An 18,776-nucleotide genomic window follows, 5' to 3' on the forward strand; every position below is an offset into this window, starting at 1 on the left:
CTCCAGTGAGAGCACCTCATCCACACACACATACATACACACATACATACATACATACATACATACATACACACACACACACACACACACACACACACACACACACACACACACACACACACACATACATACACTCCCTTACACACAACTCCAATGTGTGGAGCAACCAAAACAACACTAAAACTAAATATAGTCAGTCAATTATAAACTTACTATGAACACTGTGTGTGTTTGTGTGTGTGTGTATATATACACAAGTTTGTGTGTGTCAGTGCACTTTCGTATTAATTTATCTTATGTAAATATGCTAATAAATGTTCATATTAGGTAGCTGCAAACTACAAAACAGTATTATAAGAGTGTGTGTGTGTGTGTTCAGGATTACTATTTTATGAGTGTGTGTGTCTCAGGAGTATTATTCAAGGAGTGTGTGTCTTAGTAGTATTATTACAGTATAAGAGAAGAGTATTTGTGTGTGTCTCAGGAGTATTATTATAGGAGTGTGTGTGTCTCAGGAGTATTATTATAGGAGTGTGTGTGTCTCAGGAGTATTATTATAGAAGTGTGTGTGTCTCAGGAGTATTATTATAGGAGTGTGTGTGTCTCAGGAGTATTATTATAGAAGTGTGTGTCTCAGGAGTATTATTATAGGAGTGTGTGTGTCTCAGGAGTATTATTATAGAAGTGTGTGTCTCAGGAGTATTATTATAGAAGTGCGTGTGTCTCAGGAGTATTATTATAGGAGTGTGTATGTCTCAGGAGTATTACTATAGGAGTGTGTGTGTGTCTCAGGAGTATTATTATAGGAGTGTGTGTGTCTCAGTAGTATTATTATAGGAGTGTGTGTGTCTCAGGAGTATTATTATAGGAGTGTGTGTGTCTCAGGAGTATTATTATAGAAGTGTGTGTCTCAGGAGTATTATTATAGAAGTGTGTGTCTCAGGAGTATTATTATAGGAGTGTGTGTCTCAGGAGTATTACTATAGGAGTGTGTGTGTCTCAGGAGTATTATTATAGGAGTGTGTGTGTCTCAGGAGTATTATTATAGAAGTTTGTGTCTCAGGAGTATTATTATAGGAGTGTGTGTGTCTCAGTAGTATTATTATAGGAGTGTGTGTGTGTCAGGAGTATTATTATAGGAGTGTGTGTGTCTCAGGAGTATTATTATAGGAGTGTGTGTGTGTCAGGAGTATTATTATAGGAGTGTGTGTGTCTCAGGAGTATTACTATAGGAGTGTGTGTGTCTCAGGAGTATTATTATAGAAGTTTGTGTCTCAGGAGTATTATTATAGGAGTGTGTGTGTCTCAGTAGTATTATTATAGGAGTGTGTGTGTCTCAGTAGTATTATTATAGGAGTGTGTGTGTCTCAGTAGTATTATTATAGGAGTGTGTGTGTCTCAGTAGTATTATTATAGGAGTGTGTATGTCTCAGTAGTATTATTATAGGAGTGTGTGTGTGTCTCAGGAGTATTACTATAGGAGTGTGTGTGTCTCAGGAGTATTACTATAGGAGTGTGTGTGTCTCAGGAGTATTACTCCACAGACCTGTACCGGTCTGTGATAAATGATGAGCAGAAACCTGGTTTCCTGGACACCTGACTCAGGGCTTAATTCTCCTAAATCTTTCATGTTTCTTAACTTGGTGTAATTGGAGCTGCTTCATGTTCTGGTGTTTCAGGACATATGAGACTGAGTGCTATAGAGTTACACTGTAGAGTTACACGTCGCTAACAGTGACAGCTCACTCAGATTAGCGCTATTAGCATGCCGGGGTGAGGGAGGTGAATTCTTGGTGCGTGATGTCAGGTCTGAGAAGCCACACTGCGCCACACCGCAACGCAGCATGCCGCTCTCCTCGGTTTAGTCTGTTAGAGGCACGTTAAACTCTCAGACGTGACGTGAAAAGTTTCTCACAGTAAACCAGCCTCGACCTCGGGCCTGAAATGCTAACACTCGCTCATTAATGGGTGAAAAATTAGGGGAAACGCGGGAAGTGTTTCCTTGTGGAATCCTGGAGTTCGCTTGGAGGTCAGCTCACATCTAGGGTCGTGCTGGTGGAGTTATTTTAGGTCTGATGTGAAGCAGAGGCTCATGGGAAGCAGAACAAGAAAACAAATAGCCATGATTTGATTTTCATTTCACTTTGGGGAACGTTGACATTCCCCTGTGCTTGACCTTTGACCTCATCAGCCACAGAGCCATTTATTTTTATTTTTAGCCAATTATTATTGAATTTATTATTGAAATAATTAAAAAGAATTATGTTAATTAGTCTATTTAAAATACTGAATATTTACTAAATAGTCAATATATTTATTATTAATATAAGAAATATTGAACATTTATTATTGAATATTAAAATAAATGAAATAAACATAATTATGATCAGAATAATTTCTGAAAGTCTCTTAGTCTAACAGCAGCTAAATTAGAATCTGACTAGCGTTTTTGTTTATTGTATGTTCACATGCTTTTAGTTACATGCTCACGATGATCACGGATGTATCTTCAGTGTTCTGTCTTTTGCTAGCTAGCTGTTTAGTTTGGGTTTAGCTGCTAGTTAGCTCTATTTTCTGTACCAGTTTTGGCTTCATGTTTAGATAACAATACTAGACATAGCTATTCTTTCTGTATTATAAATCTGCAACTGATTTTCGACTAGCACAAAAAGTGAAGTAGACGAGTTACATTATTTTCTGTTGGTGTGGTTTCACTCCATACGCGTGTCTTAGAGGCCACGTGCTGAACTAGCTGAGCTAGCATGGACCATGCTACGACTGCTAATCAGACAATTATACTTCTTTTTGTTTTGTTTTTTTTTCAGGTTTGTATGCCGGACAGAACTCAGTTAACACTAATAACACACACTAGCATTCAAAGCAGAACGAGACTTCATGGAGTAATTCGATCAAATTTGGTGTCTCAAGTGAGTTTAAAACAACATACTAATCCCCAGCTCAGCAAGAACAACAGGAGGAAGGGAGGGAGAGAACATTTAACTCAAAATACCAGCACAAATTACAGCCAGATATAAACTTGTGAACTCGGTAAAAAGACACACACACTCAATGACCTCTAACCACAGACACTAATTATTCCTGATGAATTCAGCTGAATCTCTCTCTCTCTCTCTCTCTCTCTCTCACACACACACACACACACACACACACACACCAAACAATCAGCTCATTATTCCAAACCAAGCAGATCAGTCCCAACACATCAGCTACCGGAGGAAAGGCCTTTAGCTTAGCGTGGGTGCTGAGATGCTAACACAGTGTTAGGGTTTAGCAGACATTTAGTGTGTAGAGTCATTTCACTCGAAATACTTCAGTCAAAAATTAAATAAATAAATAAATTCTGGACTAACTGTGAAAGAACCTCCAAATTATGATGATTATTAGTAGTAGTAGTTCTTTATTTTTATTGATTATTGATTTTCTTTCCTGTATTTTATATTATATTATATATTGTATTATTTTTACTATAAATTTATGGGGGGGGAAATTGATTGTACAGCGTAACCTTAAAGGAAAAAATCTGGAAAGGAAAAAGTCTGGAATCTGGAAAGAAATCTGGAAAGAAAAAATAATTTAAATGAAATGTAAACTAAAAAAAGGGGGGGGGGATTAAAATGAATGTCACTTTACAGCGTGTGACCTTCGAGTCATTTATCTGTTTATGATCACATTTACTGTTGTTCTAGAAAACAAATCAACAGCTTGTGACCAATCAGAGTGCAGCGTTAGTGACAGGTGATGAATGTGAAGTGTGTGTGATGGGAACAGCAGCGTTCCTCAGGTGGAGCCCTGAGGTTCTCCACAGGAAGAGGTGGAGCTGTCAATCACAACCAACAAAAGTCTGAATTGTTGAACCTGGGGTGATTGACACGGTCTCGCCGAGCGGATGTCTGACTCATCACTGTGTGAGAGTGTATGCGTGTGAGAAACCCGCTGCTGTGGTTTTTATCACGCGTAAACGGTGAGACAATGTGATGTGATCATTCTTCTGTCACAAGAAACCTCTTTAAATCTAGTCCACAGCCTCCAGCTACAGTGTGTGTGTGTGTGTGTGTGTGTGTGTAGCTGGGATCTCAGCAACTGAAATGAAAAACATTTGTTGTGTCTGTCATATTCTCTCCGAATGTCTTTAATGTGTGTGTGAGGGTTTTTGTGTTTGCAAAGTTTGTGTATGTTGAGTTTTTGTGTATTTAAGTGTATGCTCGTATACCTGTGTGTATAGATGTTCTTGTGTTTGTTGTGTTTTTAAGTGTATACCTGTGTGTATGTTCTTGTGTGTGTGAGAATAGGTTTGTTTTAGTGTGTCTGATGCAGGTATGTTTTTTTGTGTGTGTGTGTGTGTGTATATACTTACATTTTGTACATGTTCCCTATGCTAGTATTTGTATGTATGTATGTATGTATGTATGTATGTGTGTATGTATGTATGTGTGTATGTATGTATGTATGTATGTATGTATGTATGTATGTGTGTATGTATATATATAGTGTATTGTGTTAAGTGTGAACATTTATTTGTGTGTGTGTGTCTGGGTGACTCAACTGAGGAAGTGTCTGTTAGTCCTTGTCTGCCTGGGGGCACACACACACACACACATAGGAATAGATACACAGATACACAAAAGGAAGAAGCAAATGTGTGTGTGTATGTGTGTGTGTGGGTGTGTGTGTTATACATAGCCTGCAGTCGCAAACTGTCAGGTCATTGGGTTTCTTTATCAGAAGGAGGGGTGTGTGTGTATGTGTGTGTACGAGTGGGTGGGCGGGCAAGTGAGACAGAGGAAAGAATGGATTTGGACGGATAGCATGCCAGACGTCTACAGGGTGTGCATGCGTGTGTGTATGTGGGTGTTTGTGCTTGTATATGCATGTGTGTCTGTGTGTGGATTATTTAAGCTGAACATAAATATCCACTGTACAAATAACTCTAATAAAGGACTCTGGTATCCTAAACAGACTGTAACATAGTGAACCAGTGTTAATGTATTAATCGATAAAGACTTAAAAGCACTTTTGTACGTCGCTCTGGATAAGGATTTCTGCCAAATGCTGTAAATGTAATAAATAATAAGCCCATGTATTAAACACGGCTAGCATCCTGTGTCATGTATTAAACACGGCTAGCATCCTGTGTCATGTATTAAACGCGGCTGGAGTCCTGTGTCATGTATTAAACACGGCTGGAGTCCTGTGTCATGTATTAAACACGGCTGGAGTCCTGTGTCATGTATTAAACACGGCTAGAGTCCTGTGTCATGTATTAAACACGGCTAGAGTCCTGTGTCATGTATTAAACACGGCTGGAGTCCTGTGTCATGTATTAAACACGGCTGGAATCCTGTGTCATGTATTAAACACGGCTGGAGTCCTGTGTCATGTATTAAACACGGCTAGCGTCCTGTGTCATGTGTTAAACACGGCTAGCGTCCAGCATCATGTTTTAAACATGGCTAGAGTCTTGCGTCATATATTAAACATGGCTAGCGTCCTACGTCATGTATTAAACACGGCTAGCGTCCAGCGTCATGTTTTAAACACGACTAGAGTACTGCGTCATGTATTAAACACGGCTAGCGTCCAGCATCATGTTTTAAACACGACTAGAGTCTTGCGTCATGTATTAAACATGGCTAGCGTCCTACGTCATTTATTAAACATGCTAGCATCCAGCGTCATGTTTTAACACGGCTAGCGTCCAGCGTCATGTTTTAAACACGACTAGAGTCTTGCGTCATATACTACACATGGCTAGCGTCCTGCGTCATGTATTAAACACGACTAGCGTCCAGTGTCATGTATTAAACACGGCTAGCGTCCAGCGTCATGTTTTAAACACGACTAGAGTCTTGCGTCATATACTAAACATGGCTAGCGTCCTGCGTCATGTATTAAACACGGCTAGCGTCCAGCGTCATGTTTTAAACACGACTAGAGTCTTGCGTCATATACTAAACATGGCTAGCGTCCTGCGTCATGTATTAAACACGACTAGCGTCCAGTGTCATGTATTAAACACGGCTAGCGTCCAGCGTCATGTTTTAAACACGACTAGAGTCTTGCGTCATATACTACACATGGCTAGCGTCCTGCGTCATGTATTAAACACGACTAGCGTCCAGTGTCATGTATTAAACACGGCTAGCGTCCAGCGTCATGTTTTAAACACGACTAGAGTCTTGCGTCATATACTAAACATGGCTAGCGTCCTGCGTCATGTATTAAACACGGCTAGCGTCCAGCGTCATGTTTTAAACACGACTAGAGTCTTGCGTCATATACTAAACATGGCTAGCGTCCTGCGTCATGTATTAAACACGACTAGCGTCCAGTGTCATGTATTAAACACGGCTAGCGTCCAGCGTCATGTTTTAAACACGACTAGAGTCTTGCGTCATATACTAAACATGGCTAGCGTCCTGCGTCATGTATTAAACACGCTAGCATCCAGTATCATGTTTTAAACAAGGCTAGAGTATTGCGTCATGTATTATACACGTCTAGCGTCCTGCGTCATGTATTAAACACGGCTGGAGTCCTGTGTCATGTATTAAACACGGCTGGAATCCTGTGTCATGTATTAAACACGGCTAGAGTCCTACGTTATATAGTAAACACGGCTAGCGTCCTGTGTCATGTGTTAAACACGGCTAGCGTCCAGCGTCATGTTTTAAACACGACTAGAGTACTGCGTCATGTATTAAACACGGCTAGCGTCCAGCATCATGTTTTAAACACGACTAGAGTCTTGCGTCATGTATTAAACATGGCTAGCGTCCTACGTCATTTATTAAACATGCTAGCATCCAGCGTCATGTTTTAACACGGCTAGCGTCCAGCGTCATGTTTTAAACACGACTAGAGTCTTGCGTCATATACTACACATGGCTAGCGTCCTGCGTCATGTATTAAACACGACTAGCGTCCAGTGTCATGTATTAAACACGGCTAGCGTCCAGCGTCATGTTTTAAACACGACTAGAGTCTTGCGTCATATACTACACATGGCTAGCGTCCTGCGTCATGTATTAAACACGACTAGCGTCCAGTGTCATGTATTAAACACGGCTAGCGTCCAGCGTCATGTTTTAAACACGACTAGAGTCTTGCGTCATATACTAAACATGGCTAGCGTCCTGCGTCATGTATTAAACACGACTAGCGTCCAGTGTCATGTATTAAACACGGCTAGCGTCCAGCGTCATGTTTTAAACACGACTAGAGTCTTGCGTCATATACTAAACATGGCTAGCGTCCTGCGTCATGTATTAAACACGCTAGCATCCAGTATCATGTTTTAAACAAGGCTAGAGTATTGCGTCATGTATTATACACGTCTAGCGTCCTGCATCATGTATTAAACACGGCTAGCGTCCTGCGTCATGTATTAAACACGGCTAGCGTCCTGCGTCATGTGTTAAACACGGCTAGTGTCCAACGTCATGTTTTAAAAGACTAGAGTCCTGTGTCATGTATTAAACATGGCTAGCGTCCTGCGTCATGTATTAACATGGCTAATGTCTTGCGTCATGTATTAAAAACGGCTAGCATCCAGCGTCATGTTTTAAACACGGCTAGAGTCCTGTGTTATGTATTAAACACGGCTAGTGCTCTGTGTCATGTATTAAACCCGGCTAGCTTCCAGCGTCATGTTTTAAACACGGCTAGAGTCCTGTGTTATGTATTAAACACGGCTAGTGCTCTGTGTCATGTACAGTATTAAACCCGGCTAGCTTCCAGCATCATGTTTTAAACAAGGCTAGAGTCCTGTGTTATGTATTAAACATGGCTAGCGCTCTGTGTCATGTATTAAACCCGGCTAGCTTCCAGCGTCATGTTTTAAACACGGCTAGAGTCCTGTGTTATGTATTAAACATGGCTAGCGCTCTGTGTCATGTATTAAACCCGGCTAGCTTCCAGCATCATGTTTTAAACACGGCTAGAGTCCTGTGTTATGTATTAAACATGGCTAGCGCTCTGTGTCATGTATTAAACCCGGCTAGCTTCCAGCATCATGTTTTAAACACGGCTAGAGTCCTGTGTTATGTATTAAACATGGCTAGCGCTCTGTGTCATGTATTAAACCCGGCTAGCTTCCAGCGTCATGTTTTAAACACGGCTAGAGTCCTGTGTTATGTATTAAACATGGCTAGCGCTCTGCGTCATGTATTAAACATGACTAGTGTTCTGTGTTACGTGTTAAACACAGCTAACATCCTGCTTCAGCGCTACCTTCAGTCAGCGCTAGGTTTCCACGGCGCTCTTGAATCCTGGATTCTGATTGGTCAGAAGGTGTTAATTAGTTTGCCGCGTCAGCAGCTCTGACAGTACTGAAGCCTCATCACAGATTTCCATTAATACCTTATTGTTTTTATAGTAACCAGAAGCTGTACTTCAGACGTTCCATAAAAACGGATTAAAGCTGCGTTTGTTTAAGGTGAAACGTTTAAATCAGACATAAACGCCGCGATTCTACTGTACATCATGATGAATTCGTCACCACAGCGTCACACCGGTTTATTAGCGGTTTAGCAGTTTGGAGTTAGCACTTGTTTTGATTTTGCTAAATTGTGACTGATGTGTGTGAGGGACGAGTGTCTGCTCTTCTTCAGGAAGTGTGTGTTTTGTTTTCTTGTTGGTTTTTTTTCTCCTCCTACAGATCAACATGTTTACACCGCCTGTGAGAATCAGCAAAACCAAACACCATGCGTCTGCAGTCTGATATTTAAAGAAGGCCGTGTGGGCGCAGCATGAGGAGCGGAAGTGTGTGTGTGTGTGTGTGTGTGTGTGAGAAGAAGAGGAACCGAATCTATTTGCATGGCCTGTGATTAACGTTCTGTTCCACAGGTTTTTATTTAATCCCTCAATTCAGACGCCTATTTAAACCTCCACAAAGGCCAGTGCCATCTTCATTTATTTTATTACATTTTTTCTATGATCTGAAGGTGAGAAAATTTTTCAGCTGTTGAAACTGAACTCTAGCCGAACATCCTGTTTACACGCTATATCACCTCGCCTTTGCTTTCCTTTCTCAGACAGAACATTGACACACTCATGGACTCCGCCTCCTAGCTGTTTCAGGAGTCTGTCAGCTGTTGGGCTGTGTGTGTGTTTGTGTGAGAGAGAAAAAGTTTCATGTCTATCTCATCTCCCTTTGGCTGTTTTTCTCACATTGTCTCACAATTTTTTATTTTTTTATTTATTTTTTTTTTTTCATCGTTTCAATCCAAATTTAGAACTTTTCTGACTCAGACACCACTCACTCAGACTCAATGTATTAATTAATTATTTAATGTACAGACTAATAATATCTTTGGTTATTGAAGATCCGGTCACCTTTCCCTATGTGTTCAGGATTAATTTGGCTAATTTCTGGCTCTGAAATTGTGAGGCATTCAAACAGTGGAATTTTTTAACGTCTATTCCTGAAATTAAGAATTTTTTTAGGAATCAAGTCAAGAATTATTTTGGGAATTCTGTAAGACTCTCTGGATAAAAGGTATCTGTTCATGCTGGAAATGTACACGAAACAGAGAAATATGTGAGTTGCTTAGACCTAAATTTGTGAATTTTCTCAGCATTGAGACCATTGCTTGGAATTATTACCCAGTGGGATTTGGAAGTATTTGGAATTTTCTATTTATTAATCTGTTTCTGAATTTCAGAATTAAATAATTGTGCATCCTAACTTCGTGCCTTGGCTCATTGTCTGTGTAACTGAAACTCTGGATTAAAGCAGTTTGTGTACTTGCATGTGTCAGAACCTGTGTGTAAGAGGGAAAGCAGATGACTCATGGTTTGTGATCTGTCTGTGTTTGGAAAACCGTCTCTCTGAAGATACTTCAGTAATTAATGAGTAACTTCTAGCTGCGTTTCTCCAACGTTCCCTCATCTTTTGGGTACTGTGAAAAAAGTGCACTATTAAACCTAGATGCTTTCTCAGCTGGTTTGCGTTTGGATGGTTCTGTGTTCTAAAAAGTGCCTCCTACTGTATTTCCTGTTTCTATATTTAGATCTTCCCGTTTTCTCTCTCTCTTTTGCTCTTGCTGTCAGAATGTGAGGACAGAAGACTGGAAGGAGATGAAGCCCCTCTCTGTGAGGTCAGGAGCCACTATTGATTACCCGCCCAGCAGGAGCCCACTTGGACGTTTAAAGACTTGTAAGTTGCGTTCCTCTGCTGCTTTCCAGAGGAATATTTTACTGAAGCATACGCTAACATGGGCATCAGATTCTAGTCAACATATCTCACCTAACGACTGTCTCCTGAGATCATTCCTCCCTGAAAACCAGGGTTAAACCTGTCTACCTTCAGAACTTAGTGACCAGCTAAAAGTTTACCTGCCATGTATCATTTTTAACCCACAGAAGTGCTTTAGAGCTTCTGTCTAAAAACATATCGCTAGTACAAATTGACAAAAAAAATAAAAAAATACTCTCACATTTACAGAATCATCTCACTTGCTCACAGTTGCCTTAAGGGATCAATAATGTATTTGTGTCTTACATTCCAATAAAATGCTGATATTCAAACAATGCTCTTTTTTTTTTTTACATAAAAAACACTCCTATTCAAATAAAATGCTCTCATTTTCACACACAATGCTCTCGCATTCATGTAAAACTCTTTCCCATTGACATTAAAACATCTGTGCATGTACATAAGTCTTTGGCTTTTGCCAGAGTAAAAACACTGAAGCTAACATAAGCATTCTAGCTAAACTCGAAAGTATTTTCAGTAAAGCAAAATAATCTTGCCATCAGCATCTCTGGAAAATTGTCCGTAGTGTGTGATTGCGTGAGTGAATGAGAGTGTGTGTGTGTGTGTGCCCTGCGATGGGTTGGCACTCCGTCCAGGGTGTATCATGCCTTGATGCCCAATGACGCCTGAGATGACCCCGTGACCCGAGGTAGTTCGGATAAGCGGTAGAAAATGAGTGAGTGAGTGAGAATCTTGCCATCATGGAAAGTGCGCACATGCAGTTAAAATTCTGTTAATCATGTAAAATGCTTTCCCGTTCATGTTGCTTTTTCATTCACCTGAAATCCTCTCACATTCACATAAAAAGTCTCTATAGTCATGCAAATTGCTCTTGGTTCAGTTCACAGAAAATAATCTCAGTGATTGATGTGATGAATGTCAGAACACGTTCATTTTCCATAGAATGCTTTTACCTTTATATTGCAAACGCACTTGACCTCATATAAACTGGCCTTACATTCGCATGTTTGATGTAGTGTGGTGTAATGTGGTGTAGTATAGTATGGTGTAGTGTGGTGTAGTGTAGTATGGGGTGGTGTAGTATTGGGTGGTGTAGTGTACTGTAATGTGGTGTAGTGTAGTATGGTGTGGTGTAATGTAGTGCAGTATGGGGTGGTGTAGTGTACTGTAATTTGGTGTAGTGTAGTATGGGGTGGTGTAATGTGGTATAGTATACGGTGGTTTAGTGTAGTATGGTGTGGTGTAATGTAGTGTAGTATGGGGTGGTGTAATGTAGTGCAGTATAGGGTGGTGTAGTGTACTGTAATTTGGTGTAGTGTAGTATGGTGTGGTGTAATGTGGTGTAGTATAGGGTGGTGTAGTGTAGTATGGTGTGGTGTAATGTAGTGAAGTATGGGGTTGTGTAGTGTACTGTAATTTGGTGTAGTGTAGTATGGTGTGATGTAATGTAGTGCAGTATGGGGTGGTGTAGTGTACTGTAATTTGGTGTAGTGTAGTATGGTTTGGTGTAATGTGGTGTAGTATGGTGTGGTGTAGTGTACTGTAATGTGGTGTAATATATTGTACTGTAATGTGGTGTAGTGTACTGTAATGTGGTGTAGCATGGGGTGGTGTAGTGTACTGTAATTTGGTGTAGTGTAGTATGGTGTGGTGTAATGTGGTGTAGTATGGTGTGGTGTAGTGTACTGTAATGTGGTGTAATATATTGTACTGTAATGTGGTGTAGTGTACTGTAATGTGGTGTAGTGTACTGTAATGTGGTGTAGTATGGGGTGGTGTAGTGTAGTATTTGGTGGTGTAGTGTACTGTAATGTGTAGTGTAGTATGGGGCAGTGTACTCAGGGATTCCCGCAGCACTTTGCAGTTCAGGTGGCCCGCCTAAGCTGGGAAACCCTACCGCCTTAACTAGGTCATCCAAAAAAAAAATTCCGCTGCACAAAAGCGGGCACGCGCGCCACACGGCCGAAATGAGAGAAAGACGTGGTCCGTCACTGTCTGAAGGATAACTAGCCAGTTGATAAAACGCGTGTCCGTGAGAACTGTAAGTGGACTTATGTTTTGGGTTTATTTAAGCCTGTTATTGTATTAGTCTATAGTTCTTGCAAATTTAAAGTAAGTTAGCTGGTGATTTTGTTGTTTGAGTTCTTCACCTGCTAGCTAGGTTTCACGTGCCTGTTTTTAATAATTGTTAAACGTACTGTAGTACAGAGTCTGTGGGCTATCTCACAAAAAAGCCCCGCCCCTGGGCCCCGCCCCCCCGCCCAACTCTACCGCCTTAACTAACAAAATTTCTGCGGGAAACCCTGGTGTACTGTAATGTGTAGTGTATTGTGGTGTAGTGTACTGTAATGTGGTGTAGTGTACTGTAATGTGTAGTGTAGTATGGGGTGGTGTAGTGTAGTATGGTGTGGTGTAGTGTATTGTAATGTGGTGTAATATACTGTAATGTGGTGTAGTGTACTGTAATATGGGGAGGTGTAGTGTAGTATGGGGTGGTGTATTGTACTGTAATGTGTAGTGTATTGTACTGTAATGTGTAATGTAGTATGGGGCGGTGTAGTGTAGTATGGTGTGGTGTAGTGTAGTATGGGGTGGTGTAGTGTACTGTAATGTGTAGTGTGTTGTACTGTAATGTGTAGTGTATTGTACTGTAATGTCTAGTGTAGTGTACTGTAATGTGGAGTGTATTGTACTGTAATGTGTAATGTAGTATGGGGAGGTGTAGTGTAGTATGGTGTGGTGTAGTGTAGTATGGGGTGGTGTAGTGTACTGTAATATGGTGTAGTGTACTGTAATGTGTAGTGTAGTATGGGGTGGTGTAGTGTAGTATGGGGTGGTGTAGTGTACTGTAATATGGTGTAGTGTACTGTAATGTGTAGTGTAGTATGGGGAGGTGTAGTGTAGTGTAGTATGGGGTGGTGTAGTATACTGTAATATGGTGTAGTGTACTGTAATGTGTAATGTAGTATGGGGAGGTGTAGTGTAGTGTAGTATGGGGTGGTGTAGTGTAGTATGGGGTGGTGTAGTGTACTGTAATATGGTGTAGTGTACTTTAATGTGTAATGTAGTATGGGGAGGTGTAGTGTAGTGTAGTATGGGGTGGTGTAGTGTACTATGGGGTGGTGTAGTGTACTGTAATATGGTGTAGTGTACTGTAATGTGTAATGTAGTATGGGGAGGTGTAGTGTAGTGTAGTATGGTGTGGTGTAGTGTACTATGGGGTGGTGTAGTGTACTGTAATATGGTGTAGTGTACTGTAATGTGTAATGTAGTATGGGGAGGTGTAGTGTAGTGTAGTATGGTGTGGTGTAGTGTAGTATGGGGTGGTGTAGTGTACTATGGGGTGGTGTAGTGTACTGTAATATGGTGTGGTGTACTGTAATGTGTAATGTAGTATGGCGTGGTGTAGTGTAGTATGGGGTGATGTAGTATACTGTAATGTGGTGTAGTGTACTGTGATGTGTAGTGTATTGTACTGTCATGTGTAATGTAGTATGGCGTGGTGTCGTGTAGTATTGGGTGGTGTAGTGTAGTGTGATCTGGGGATCTGTAGGAGAACTGTGACACCTACTGTACTGAACACACACTCCACTTTGAGACCGTCATCTCTTTAACTTCCTGTACCTTTTTATTGGTTCTCTGAGATACAGACATTTCTTCTGAACATTAGCTGGATTATCAAACAGCCATAAAGCAGTACAGCATGTTAGTGTATATTACTGTGTCGGAGCGTATTACAGTATAATGTTACAGTATATATCAGTACATTAGTGTAGTTTACATAATGTATAGTACATTACAGTAGTATGTTACAGTAAGTCTTATTGTCTTCACTGTATATTTATTTTATAGTTTATTACAGTATATTATCATGTATTAGAACACCAGTGCTATTGTATATTAGTAGTATATGAGAGTAAATGACATCATAAGTGTTATAGCATATTACAGTATATTGTTGTATGTTAAATTGTACTGTATTAGAATGTTATATTACTGTCTATAGACTGTCTACTATAATAATATACTATAGTAGGCTGTAGTATATACTGTATTTACATTGCAGTGTACTTTATTATGTGAGTGTTACACAGTTGTACTATATATAATATGTTATTATGCTGTATTAGTGTCCGAGGTACAGTATGTTAACAGATTGAAAAAAAAATCTTTAAGAAGCTTAAAGAACCCTTAATTATCCACTGACCCCTTTTTGTAGAATTTTTGAATTCATCCATGCATCAATCCCCCTCTCTATATAATTCCTTATTTAGCTGTGTGTGTGTGTGTGTGTGTGTGTGTGTGTTCTCACTGGTTCTGTCCTACTCCATCCATCTAGCATTTTAAATCTGTTTTTTTTTCCTTTCCTCGCCCACGTTTCCATCTGTATCAGACTGTTTTTATTTTTTTATTGCCCTCAGATTCGTTTCTCACTCCCCTCTCTCCTGTTTGTTTCTCCCTCCCTCCCTCCCTCCCTCCCTCCCTCCATCCCTCCCTCCCTCACTCTCGGCTTGTCTTGGACTGGCACACACATTTTTTTACACCAGTCGTCTGCCAGCCTCTCTGACCCACTAAACTTTAAGCTCGACCTCAATTCAGCGTCTATGCTTGGCTGCTGTCTGGTCACATGACCATCCTCCAGACCCCCCCCCCCTTTTTTTTCCTTCGCCTTCCAAAAAAACCTGCCGAGCTGGCGCTGCCGCTCCCAGTCCGTCTGCATCAGATATTAAATCAGACACGGTACAGCAGTAGCAGCAGCAGCATCGTTCTGCTGTTACAGATGCGTATTAGTGAGCAGGGTATAATCACTGTAGTCACGTAGGGTTCCTGTGTACGAGCCTCATCTCTGCACGGCAGGGTGAAAGATCTGCCGTTTAGATTTCCTGATCTCACTGATATCAACCACATGATTTTATTTACAGCCTGAGTGACTTCCAGACTCCGCATTTCCCACAGCCTGCGTCGTTCCCTCCTTCGTCTCTTCTAGTTTTCCCACACAGCTGAAAACCTGGGAATATTCATATCCGTTCAGTACGGGGACTTTCCCCACGTCCATTTCTTTTTCCTGAGAACAGCTGCATAAATATGTACGCTGTTTAGGATATGAAGGTTCGTCCTCAACTGTTCTATAGTGAGTACAGTAGACGCTGTCAGGATACACCATCAGGATGCCGAGTTCCCTAGATATTTACCTCAGAGTCTGAGTCCACTTCCTGTTCTTATTCCATCAATGAACAGAGGAGAGGGTGGAGGAAGGGTGGGTGGAGAGACAGAAAGATTGATGAATTGGCAGTTAGATGAACAGATATATATTAGTAAAGGATGGATGGATGGATGGATGGATGGATGGATGGATGGTAAAAAAAGTATGGTTTGAACGATGAATCAATATGTAGATGGATAAAACTATAAATAAAGGTCAAATGTCAGAGAAACAGTCTGGATGAAAAGATCAATTGGATGGATGAGTGACTGAATGAAAAGAGGATTGGAAAACATGGAAAATAAGTGGATGAATAAAAGAAATGTTAGATGGATGGAAGGGTGGCTGCTTTCATAGACTGGATGAATGGATGGATGGATGGATGGATGGATGGGTTGAATTGTAAATGAATGAAAGAATTAACAGTTGATGGCTAGATTAATGGGTGAAAAAATGGAGGGATGGATAATGGGTGGAACAATGGGTGGTTGGATGGAATCAGGCATAGATGGGAATTTCTATTTATCTATCCATCCTGTATATCAAATCATTTTTTATTCATTCTTCCATCAAGTATTATATATATATATATATATGTGGTTGGAATAAATGGATGGATGAGTAGTAGGAAAGAATATTTAACTGGATAATTGGATGGATACAAGAATGGATAAGTGTGTGTGCATGTGTGTGTGTGCTTGGAGGGAGGGAGGGAGGTGACTCCTTAAGCGCTAGCCGATGTGGCTGCTGCCCTCTGCTTAATTAAAATGCGCAGCTCTCGGAGATAAAAAAGCGGGAACAGAGGAGCAGCGTTAAAGGGAATAATGAGTTAAAAAAAAGAAAGAAAAGAAATTTAATGTCAGCATCTCAATATAGCAGCTAATTAAAGTGAAGATTCGCCTCTCGAGCGTAAAATCATCTAAAATAATCCGTGAGCTTTAAGTTAGCTTCTGATTCTCTCTACATTTCTCCAGGTTTTTTTTTTTTTTTTTTTTTTTTTATGAGAGAAATGAGAAGGAGAGGAACGAGCTGTAGCTATATTTGACTTGCTTGTTATGGTGGAAATGAAAAGGAACTCCCTAACACTTATATGAAATATGAAACACACACACACACACATATACACACACACATGCTCTCCCTCTGTGGGCCTGCTGTTTGTGAGGGCTTTCTGGAGGTAAAAATAATGAGCTCATGGCTCAGGCCCCATGGTACCACCAGCAATTAGCATGATCCAGACTCCGCTCAAATTTAGCATGGGGAAAAATGAAAAGAGACGCCGGTTTGGGATTTAAACCAAAGCCGAGGTGGAGCTACGGATTCTAACGGTGGAGCGTGTTAGTGTGTAAATATCTCCAGATTTAGCGCAATAGTGATAGATGATAATTAAAGGGGTTTCCATCAGAGAGAGCCGTGTTTGTTACCTGAGGAGAAATAAAGCGTGTTTGTGGAGCACTGCTGTTTTTTTATTTAGGGATTATTTCTATTTTTCCACCCATACGAAATGAAGTGAGAATTTACGATCGATTGAATCATGTTGTTCTGTATGTGCAACACATAAAGAACCATTTTAAGACAAAACATCTCAAAGAAATGACACCAGAATTGATCAAATTAATCTGTTTATTCTGCTACATCTTTCCATCCATCGCTTTATCCATCCATCTATCCATCTGCTCTTCAATCCCTCCATCATGCTTTCATACTTTCATAAATTGGACCTTTCATCCGTTCTTCCTTTCCATTCTTTCCATCATTTTATCCATACATTTATCCATCTCTTTAGGTCCTCTTTTCATTTATATTTTATCTAGTATTTTTTCCATCGATCCATTCATTCAACCATCCATCCTTCCTTTTACCAACCTTCCAAACATCCCTCATCCTTTCTTCCATCCATTTTTTTTTTTCCATCATTTATTCATTGCTTTCAATCAGATTTCATCCATCATTCCACCTGGTTAGAGGAAGATGAGAGCTGTAATTCTCCTCTCGGCCAGCAGAGGGCTCTAAAACGTGCTCATCACTTTCCTCTTTTTGAGGCTTATTTGAGGCTTCATGGTTTATTTCTCCTCGTACACTTTTCTGGCAACAAACTTTAAAATCTGACTGGCTGTCAGTCAATCTGTTGCACTTCAAAACTACATAAAGTCCACTACAGTACATACACTTCACCATACTCTTAATTCTCCGTACACCTCACTAATTTGTATAAGTCACTATTCCGTCCGCTTTACTATTCCCTAGACATTTCTGTTTCTTACTATTTCATTATTTATTATTATATACTTCACTACTTACACATGCTTTACTGTTCCATATAGTTCACTATTCCATATGCTTCACTAATTGATACACTTAATTTCATAATATTTACATTTACGGCATTTAGCAGACACCCTTATCCAGAGTAACTTACAGTACAACTGAGAAACTGAGGGTTAAGGGCCTTGCTCAGGGGCCCAGAAGTGGCAGCTTGGTGAACCTGGGGTTCGAACGCATGACCTTCCAATCAGTAGCCCAACACCTTTAACAACTGAGCTACCACATCCCATAGTGTCTCAGGCTTTACTATTCTGGAAGCAAATTTTCCTGAAGCTTCACTGTGTGATATGTTTGATTGACGTGATATGCACTTCAATGTTTGACAATTTTGTACACTATAGAATATACCGTATGCTCCACTATTCCATGCGCTCCACTATTCTGTGAGCTTCACTATTCCATATGATTCACCATTCTATACATTATACTATTCCATACGCGTCCCTATTTCCATACACTTTACTATTTCATACACTATATTATTCTATACGCTTCACTATACTGTACATTTCACTATTCTGTTTGCTTCACTATTCTGTACACTATACTATTCTATACACTTCACTATTCCTTACGCTTCACTATTCCGTATGCTTTATTATTCCGTACACTTCACTATTCCCTGCACTATACTTTTCTATATGCTTCACTATTCCGTATGCTTCATTATTGCATATGCTTCACTATTGTGCATGCTTCATTATTACTGCACTCTTCCTCATGCTTCACTATTCCATACACTATACTATTCTATACGCTTCACTATTCCGTATGATACACTATTCTGTTTGCTGCACTATTCAATACACTATACTATTCTATACACTTCACTATTCCTTATGCTTTACTATTCCGTAAGCTTCACTATTCTATACACTATACTATTCTCTACACTTCACTATTCTCTAAACTTCACTATTGTGTACGGTTTATTATTCTGTACACTTCACTATTCCGTACGATTCACTATTTTGTGCGCTTCACTATTCTGTATGATTCATTATCTTGTGC

General features: G+C 40.2%; 1 long non-coding RNA gene across 6 annotated transcripts in view; it reads left to right on the forward strand.

Moving 5' to 3' along the window:
* Window positions 1-18,776, forward strand: part of LOC132846339 (uncharacterized) — a 70,234-nt gene that overhangs the window by 37,745 nt on the left and 13,713 nt on the right. For 3 of the 6 annotated variants that reach the window (XR_009648499.1, XR_009648496.1, XR_009648497.1), the window contains one exon: window positions 10,072-10,177. The exons of 1 other annotated variant lie outside the window; for it this stretch is intronic. This is a non-coding gene — a long non-coding RNA (uncharacterized LOC132846339). Of the gene's footprint in view, window positions 1-10,031; window positions 10,178-18,776 lie in introns of all 6 variants that reach the window. 2 more of the 6 variants (XR_009648498.1, XR_009648500.1) reach the window with 2 other exon arrangements.

This window comes from Tachysurus vachellii, chromosome 5 (genome assembly GCF_030014155.1).
Source record: "Tachysurus vachellii isolate PV-2020 chromosome 5, HZAU_Pvac_v1, whole genome shotgun sequence".
NCBI classification, from domain to species: Eukaryota; Metazoa; Chordata; class Actinopteri; order Siluriformes; family Bagridae; genus Tachysurus; species Tachysurus vachellii.